Raw genomic sequence first — 8,502 nt, forward strand, 5'->3', positions numbered from 1 at the left:
TGGAAACAGTAGAGTTTTATCCCCGAGGATTTATTTTTACATTAGTATGAAAAGCTTCCATTAAATTGGTAAAATACAATGAGGTGTAAAAGAATGTCTCTTATTAAATACGACTAAGTGATATTTGGCCTTACAGTCTTGCAAACTTGAGGTGAAACATCAATGGGAAGTGAATAAAGAATATGAATCACCTGTAAGATATAGGAAATGCAGGCAGAACATGCAGTTTCCTTTGCAGGGATGGTGCTTTAGCAGGAATGTGGTATAAACATGGGAGCAGGATGTAGACAGTTTTGTCATTTTTGTTTGCTTGTTTTTTTCCTTTTCTTTTCCACTAAAGACACCCACCCTTTTCTCATTTTAGTTCTTATTTCTTTTAAGGCAGATCAGCCAGACTCCGTCACAAAATCTGAATTGCGTGGGTTGCAACAGGTTCTCCAGCATTTGTGGAGGAGCACTCTATAAAGGGAGATTGTAATGATGGCTTTGCAGCGGTATTGTGATATATTTTTAAAACATTTCTGCTACAGATCAATATATAAGGCCTAACTTAGAGAAAAAAATAAGAACTCATTCACACTCGCACAAAAAATTCTAAAACCCCCAACAAATTTGCTGTTCTAGGTTGTTGAGTGACAAAAGGGATCTAGGATGACTGATTCACCCATTTGAATAAGGAAGAGACTGGTAGGAGTAGAGAAAAGAGAAAAGGATACTTTGCAAATTCTCCCTAAGAGGAAATTAGTATTATTTAAGGAGAGATTACAGCCTGAGCAAAATCACAACTCCCTATTCTGTAACAGCGACCTCCCTTATGCATCCTAGTTGCATAGTTATACCTAGTTATGCATCCTAGGTGCATAACTTTGCATTTGGCTTTCTTAGAATGTATTTTATTTGACTTGCTCCTGGTAAATAGTAATCTACATCATTATTTACTGTTTGACCAGTCTTTATTACATACACAAACCTGATCATCAGTGATTTTATAGTTTCATGCAATGGATAAAAGCATTATATAGTTTTGGGCATATAACTGATCTTTGCGAAAATGGACCTTTTTTTTGAGATGTGTGAGAGTTAGCAGATATACCTTGCATTACAGTTGTATTTTAATGAGAATTTTGTGTAGTATTAAGTTATATATTATATGAAAATACATATGCTGTTTCTGAAACAAAATGATAACCTTCACAAAGAGCATCTTGTGACAGAATAACTGATATATAATTTAGGTTCAGGTCAGAGCAGAAATTTTATTACTACCAACACAGAACAGCAGAGAGACAGACCCTGCTGATACAAACTCTGCCAAGTGGGGCGGTCATGGAGCTGATATACCTTTGGGTTATAGGACTTGTCCTTCCCAGAGCTACAGTGGATAAGTAGGATGTGGTAAGTGACAACAGGGAGTGAATTACTTCAGGAAAGGAAGCCCTAATGATACAGAGAGTACGTGCTTTTACAAACAATACGTTCCTTCAATAACTGAGTCATACCAAAGGCCGTTGCGGAGATCTCTTTGCTAGATAGGTCTGCAAAGGCCTCTGAGGCGTCAAGTATTTTACTTCCATTATCATTAGGTTTGTTTGATGAAACACTCAGGCTAAAGCTCTGCTAGTTTTATGCTGCCAGCCTTTACTAGTGAACGCTGCATTATATCAAACCTCTGCAGGTTGGCCTGGGCATGGTAAGGCTTATTGCAGTGGAACTGATTTTCCTTCCTGAGTACAAGAATGACATTAGTTCTTGTGTCTGCCTGGAATTTTCTACTGTTCGGGGATTTATTCCATCTTTATATGCTCCTCCTTAACAATAGCCTTTTTCTAATAAAAAAATTGGAAAACACTTCATCATGATATAGGCATGTTACCTTCTTCATTTATTAAACTTTTCTGGTTCTTCTGCATCTTGTGCCATGCTTACTCTAGGATGGCCAGCCTTAGAGCAACTGTCCCTTAGAACAACTCATCTTGGCCATGGCCTACTATCTTCCTTGAAAGGCCTTGGGATGAAAATGACAGGAGCATAAGAGAAGTAGAGGTGATAGGAACATGTTTTTCTAGTCCTGTGGTGGAACACAGCTGTGTGTTACACCATGTGATGGGGGATGTTTGTGTGCATGGTCCGGATGGTGGGTGAGCAGCAGAAGAGCCCTGTGTGCCTTTCCCTCGTTAGATTTTCATGCTTCTGGTCTATTCTACCCTTTAAGAAAAAAAAAGACCCCCCCCCACCTATTTGTATTTATTCGTATTTATAAATTATAAATAAAATAAACCAAACCCTCCTTTTCACTTAGTCCTGTTACAGTCTTATTTATGCATGTTAATGCAGCAATGAACACAATAACTGCCTGCTGCATTAGGAATGTGTCAAATGCTTTTTGCTACAGCTAAACCATGTTAATAAATCAGGGGTACTGAGAGCACAGTGACTCGTCTTGCCTACAAATAAAATGGCCATCTTGCCTTTAAAAGTGAGAGTTAAGTCATCTTTTCAAGTAATTGACAGAAGACTAGGAAATGAAATTAGTATGAAAAGAGGAAAGGTAGGAAAGGATATACAGCATATCCTGAAGGTAGGGGAGCAGGAAATGAGTAACCACAAAACAAGCTGGGGTTAAATATAAACTAACCAACTAAAGTCTTGGATCTTCCTTCACTCCCTTTTTTCCCTTCTTCATCCCCCAGCTAAAAAGAAAAGTATATATTATTTGCAAATATTATACACTTTAAAAAAAAGAAAAAGAAGGAGTCATGAATGAAACTGGAGTTGGAGTCCACTAGCTAAAAGCTGCTGGGAATACACTGCAGCGATGAAAATGTTAAGGTAGAATTCACATGCTAATATTTGATCAGGGAAACTATACTGAAGTCAGAGTTGTCTGCGTATATATCCATTTATCCTATCTCTTAAAATCTAGTATTTGATCCTTAATCAGGTAATTTTCCTTCAGATGATCCCTCACACTCCCAGTGTGGCCTCGTCCTGGTTTCTGGATGTAGTTCCATGATAGAGTATCTCAATAGTCTTCCTCACTGCAAAATAGTTGAAAATGTGCTCTTTCAAAAGAGTGGTAGAAAGGCTAGAATTAGCTTCAGATCATGTTTAGACTTCTATTTTGAGCCCGAAAGCCTTGTGTTTGTTAATACACTTAGTTATACATCCTGCTTTGCAACAACTACAAGATTAGTTCATGTTATCATATAATATGAACCAGGAACACTGGTCAACTAGGCAAGAGCAATATTTCTCTGATCAGAAAAATTAAAGTAAACTACTGAAGGAATGGTTAACATCTTTGTGCAAACTGTCAGGATTTTTTGATCAAAATCAACAAGCTTTACTGCAATCACAGGACAGACATTCTTGTAAACTGAGATGATTATGTTTAATAAACTGCTCAGCTGAGCAGCTGGACTCAGCACAGGAAAATTTTTTACGTGTTTTTTTTATCACAGAAGCCAATCAGAATATTCCTCTTGGAATCAGACTTCATTCTCTAATATGTAAATATAACTCTCATTTTTAGAGAGGGAAATTATGAAGAGTTAAAGTCAAGAAATCCAGCCCATTTATTAAATATGGGCAAATAATATTTCTAGTCTATCTTATGCTGCATTGGCAAACCAGAAATTGAGAGACTGGGCAAAGCTCTAGCTTCGATTTTCTTGACACGTGCAGCTGCATTTTGCAAAGTCTGTTTATGTAGCCACTTTGTGCAGTCAATAAGTTTGTTTGTACAGAGTAATGATTAGGACCTAGTAAACACAGAAAACAACTGCACAGAGGCTGTAATGAGGCCTGCAGGCTTTTTACTTCTGGCATGGAAAGCGGAAAAAGAAAGAATTCAGCTTGGCTCTTTAAACCCTAATAGGAGGATCATTTATATCATTGGCAAAGTACACTTGATATGGTTAAGTTATTTAAAATAAAATAAAAATGATTAAATAATAAAGCTCAGTTTGATATATTAGAATGAAAATCAGCTATATGTAACATTTCAGATTCCATGTTGAATTGCCTTTAACACAAGTAGGAAGTGCTTTGGAGCACCTTCTAAACACTATCTTCTAATCGATTAATGCTTAGCAGCTCTTAATGACTTTGTAAAAAGCAGAATATTTCAACTTGTGACTCAATACGGCAGCCAGAGTAGTGTGTGTTATACAGCACTGTTGCTGCCATGAAGTTATGGGCATGTAAACCCCCTAAACATGCAGAAAACATTTTGGACTATTCCAGGTGAGATTTTGAAATTCCCCCTTTGGAATTAAGGCTAAAGCTAATGCTTCCTGAAAACCAGAAACTGAGTTTTGACAAATGATCATTTCATTTTAAGAAAGACCCAAATCAAGCTATAGATATATATGCACTTCAATAATAAAATCAGGTGATAGTAATTTCAAGTTGCCTTCAACTAATGCTATTATGTTGGTGCGCAGGTACTTATATACCTGGTCTTTCTACAGTGTATGCAAAAAGATGCCATACCTGTTATGTTTTTACATCTGGGAAGGCATATGAGTTACTAACCTGCAGGTCATCAAAAATATGAGATTTATAAAGCCCATATGGCAGGCAGTAGGTTTTCATTTAACTTTTTATTTTCTCTTCACTTTCAAGATACGTTTAGTTCATATATGTATTTTAATCTCTTTAATTTTGAAGGAGATTCGGTAAGGAGAGGGCTACAGTTCACTTCAGTAGGTCATCCAGTTTGAACAACAAGAAAATTAAGGCCAGCACAAGAATATCCCATCCATTTACACTTTTCTAACTGGTCTGAAATACAAAGAACACCAGGATGTAGATTCCAGGCAACTGGTGTCACTAGGAAAAGTTTAAAGCCACAGCTCAGCTAATTAACAGCTAACAGCCCTTAAAATGATAACATAACTCTAAACTGGAGCTTCCTCAAAATAATATGAGTAAGACTGGAATCTTTATGCAGTGGTTAAAAATAACTTTCCTGAAAACTGTTTCCTGAAACTGTTTCTGGTATAGCCTGGCTTTGGGTAAAACACAGTGGAAATAACTCCTTGTTAAACATAAGTATCATCAGAGGCTTTCAACCTATTTTCTCCTGTGTAACAGCTTTCAATTGCAATTCATTTAATTTGTTTCAAAACGATCTTGTCATATCTACTGAAGTAATTCAAGCATTTACAGCACCAGTTGGAAGGAGCAGATGTGGATCATTAATATTCAGAGAGCTTCCTACTGATGAAAAAACTATTTGCAACGGTTCAGCCTCTGCAGTGGTTCATGCTTTTGAATCATTTTTGCCTGACTAGAGAGAAGTCTCAAGTCTTTTAGCAAGCTGAAATTTGGAAGCATGTTGATTACTCCATGATTGTTATTTGCACTCTGCTGCTGTAACTCCATGTGGAACCTATTTTTTAGATGAGTACTTCCAGCATTATATCTGAATTGGCCACCTTCTCTGATTAGGCTGAGTCCTTAAAACCAAAGTAAGTGCTAGCCCAGGGGCTTTAATCAATCTGTGCAAGTTTTTCATATAAGCGATGCCTGCTACTCAACCTACCTCTTGCACAACTTTTTCATTATCAATGTTTACCACACTGTTGCTTTCAGCACAACTGCATGAAGTCCTGACACTTTGTTTTCTTTGTTCCTCTTCTGTTTTTAGCCTAGAGCCAGGCAGTAGGTTATCAGATCTCTGTGGGATTTTCCAGCAAAATAGCTTAAATAGAAATCTTAGGGAGATGTATAAATTAACTTTTGTAGAGAAGTAAAAATTGATGGACTGAGAAGGAAATGTACTACCATTTCATAAATTTCAGATTATGTGAAATGTGCCATAACTGTACCTACATTAGGGAAATAATATGAGAAGATAAAATGAAAGTTGTTAATAAATAAATAAAAAAGTCCAGGGTAAATTACTAACACTGTGGAACTAGTTATGTTATAAAAGTCTGCTGAACAGGAAAGACCTATTAAAATTGGACATAAATTTTGAGGATTTAATTATAATTTTATGTTGTACATCTCCAAAGAGGGATAAGGATTATTTTCAGTCTGAGATTTCCTTGTAGACATGAAGTCAAGCAGAGGTGTGACTGCAGTAAAGCTGTTAGCAAAGATATAGTATATTAAACAGTACAAATCAAGAGACCAAAAATGATTCTGTGCTGAGCTTAAAAACAGGGGACCTTCATTTCCCCTATATCTTCGCTGGCTTCCAGATTCGTTTCAGACCTTCAAAACAGAAATATGATTATGTGAAGTGTCTAATTTGCTTGTGGTGTTATAAAATCTTCACACCTCTTTTAGGCTGAATCTCATCCCAGCTCTTTTAAGTTTGGTGTCAGTCTTTGCAGAGAGGAGGGAAAGGAAATACAGATTTTCATGCTAAGAAAGATCACTTTTCACATATTCTAAATAATCTATCTCTTTAAAGGAAAATGCTCCCAAGTGCTGGTGGAGAACAGATACAAGTTATTGCCCCAATACATCCAGACAGAACGGGGAAATGGATCAATAATATATATATCTATATACACACACACACACATATAAATATTTTATTTATATCTCCATTCTCTGACATGTGCTTGATGGTTTCAGTAAAAACTATATCCCATCACTATGTTCTGCCCTTGCAACAGGGGAGCAGGGTAAATCATGAAGCCTTTCCAGGTTGCATAAACTCCATGCATGTGGAACAGCTTAGCACTAGCATCCTTCCAAGATCTGTGCTGCTCTGCACATGTTGAAAGTGTGTCTAAACAGCGTTACCTTTGCAACACACTTCCTCAGCCTCCACCTGTAGAGTCCAGTGCTTTCAAGATGCTCTGGAGCTGCTCACGACCACAGGAAACTGCCTCACTTCTGTAGTCTGCACTGAGACATGAACGTTGCCCGGACCATATTGCTTGTTCAGTGACGTTGCTTGTGGTTCATTTGGAGCCTGGCTCACAGAAATATACTGCTAGAAAAGAGTTCTCTGGCATGCGCTCAAATTTGCCCTAGACATCCCAAACAAGGACTGGTGAGCTTGGTCCGAGGTACGGAGTCATAACAAAGCTTTCTGGGAGAGGCTGTAGGCTGGACACATCTTCAGCATCAATTATCAGCTAGGGAAACAGCAGCATCAAGTAAACTGGCACCTTGTAAAACTGTTCCTCTGCCACAAACTTAACTCCACACGTTAGCAGTCTAAATTCTGCCCCGACACTTACTTATGTTGTAAGATTATATTTTTCTGAACTGTTTTTGTACTGTTTTTAGTCTTTTATTATCTCCTTTTTTTAATAGTGTAGCTTTAAAAAAAAATAAATAGCTCTTGCATTTTCATCTATTTAGGCAATGAGGATGCATGATTTGGTATCAAACTGATTTGATACCAAATGAATTTCTTTTGATGACTATTTCAAGTCCACAAAAACTTTTTTTACTTGTTTCTGGCTCCTGTGCCAATCAAAGCGCAGTGTGGCTAGCATTGCTTTGAAACACTTTTTGTAACTTCAACTTATGTCTGTCTCAAGAAGTAGCAGATTGATGGCCTGTTATTTTCTATTCTGCTCCATATCCCTGTGTTCCATTTTAATGGCCTCATTAGAAGAGGACAACAGTTAAAAACAGATCTTTAATTCAGTGATGTATGCTGCATGCTCAAACATCCAACTTAGTAGCACATAACTCAACTGATCGTAAGGTCATGCTAATTTACTTTAAGCAATCTTTGGTCTTTGATACAAAACTCAAGTACAAGAAACACCATGCTGTCTTTGTGGAGTGTGTGCAGGAGTCTAAATTGCACAGTGTGTCAGAGAATGGGCCACCAAGTTTAAACATTTAATGTGACCTTAACTATTTTAAGCAAATTACATTTCAGCTGATGGGACATTTGAGAGCCAAATGCAGTACAGGCGGATTTTAATTTAGTAAAAATGTGTAAAACTTGAAGATTACCCACATGGACTGATTGGTGTAAGAATTCACATATTTTCTAGAAAGAGGGATTAAGCATTTGATTTTTGATGAAGCAAATATTGTTATGATTTGAAAAAGCACAAAATAAATTAGAACAACTTCTGTCCCCAAATTTTAACTGGAACTTAGCTGCATCTGCATGGAAAAGCCCACATAATTCAACCAGAAGCATGCCAAACTGACCCTTAAGAATGCAATTAGGGGGTATCACAATCGACCATTGTACCACTCCTTTAAAAAATATTCTTATTACAAACCTGAATCTAGCTGTCCCTGGAGATTCTTAAATTTAGATATATCTATTTATTGTAACTAAGATACAGCATAGTCTCCCTCCACCTCTAACCCATCTAACAATAAGATTTTTGCCCTATTTTTTAATGAAAACTTAACTGCTAGACAGAAAGTCATTTATTGCCTGTTTTCACAGTGATTTGTATTTCATAAGATGAATTTATAGCTGCACAAGGAAAAATGAAGTTTTGAAAAAAATAACTGTAATTTTGGTCCTAGAAACCTGTTACAGCACTAGCTGCACAA

The sequence above is a fragment of the Dromaius novaehollandiae genome, chromosome W (genome assembly GCF_036370855.1).
Source record: "Dromaius novaehollandiae isolate bDroNov1 chromosome W, bDroNov1.hap1, whole genome shotgun sequence".
NCBI classification, from domain to species: Eukaryota; Metazoa; Chordata; class Aves; order Casuariiformes; family Dromaiidae; genus Dromaius; species Dromaius novaehollandiae.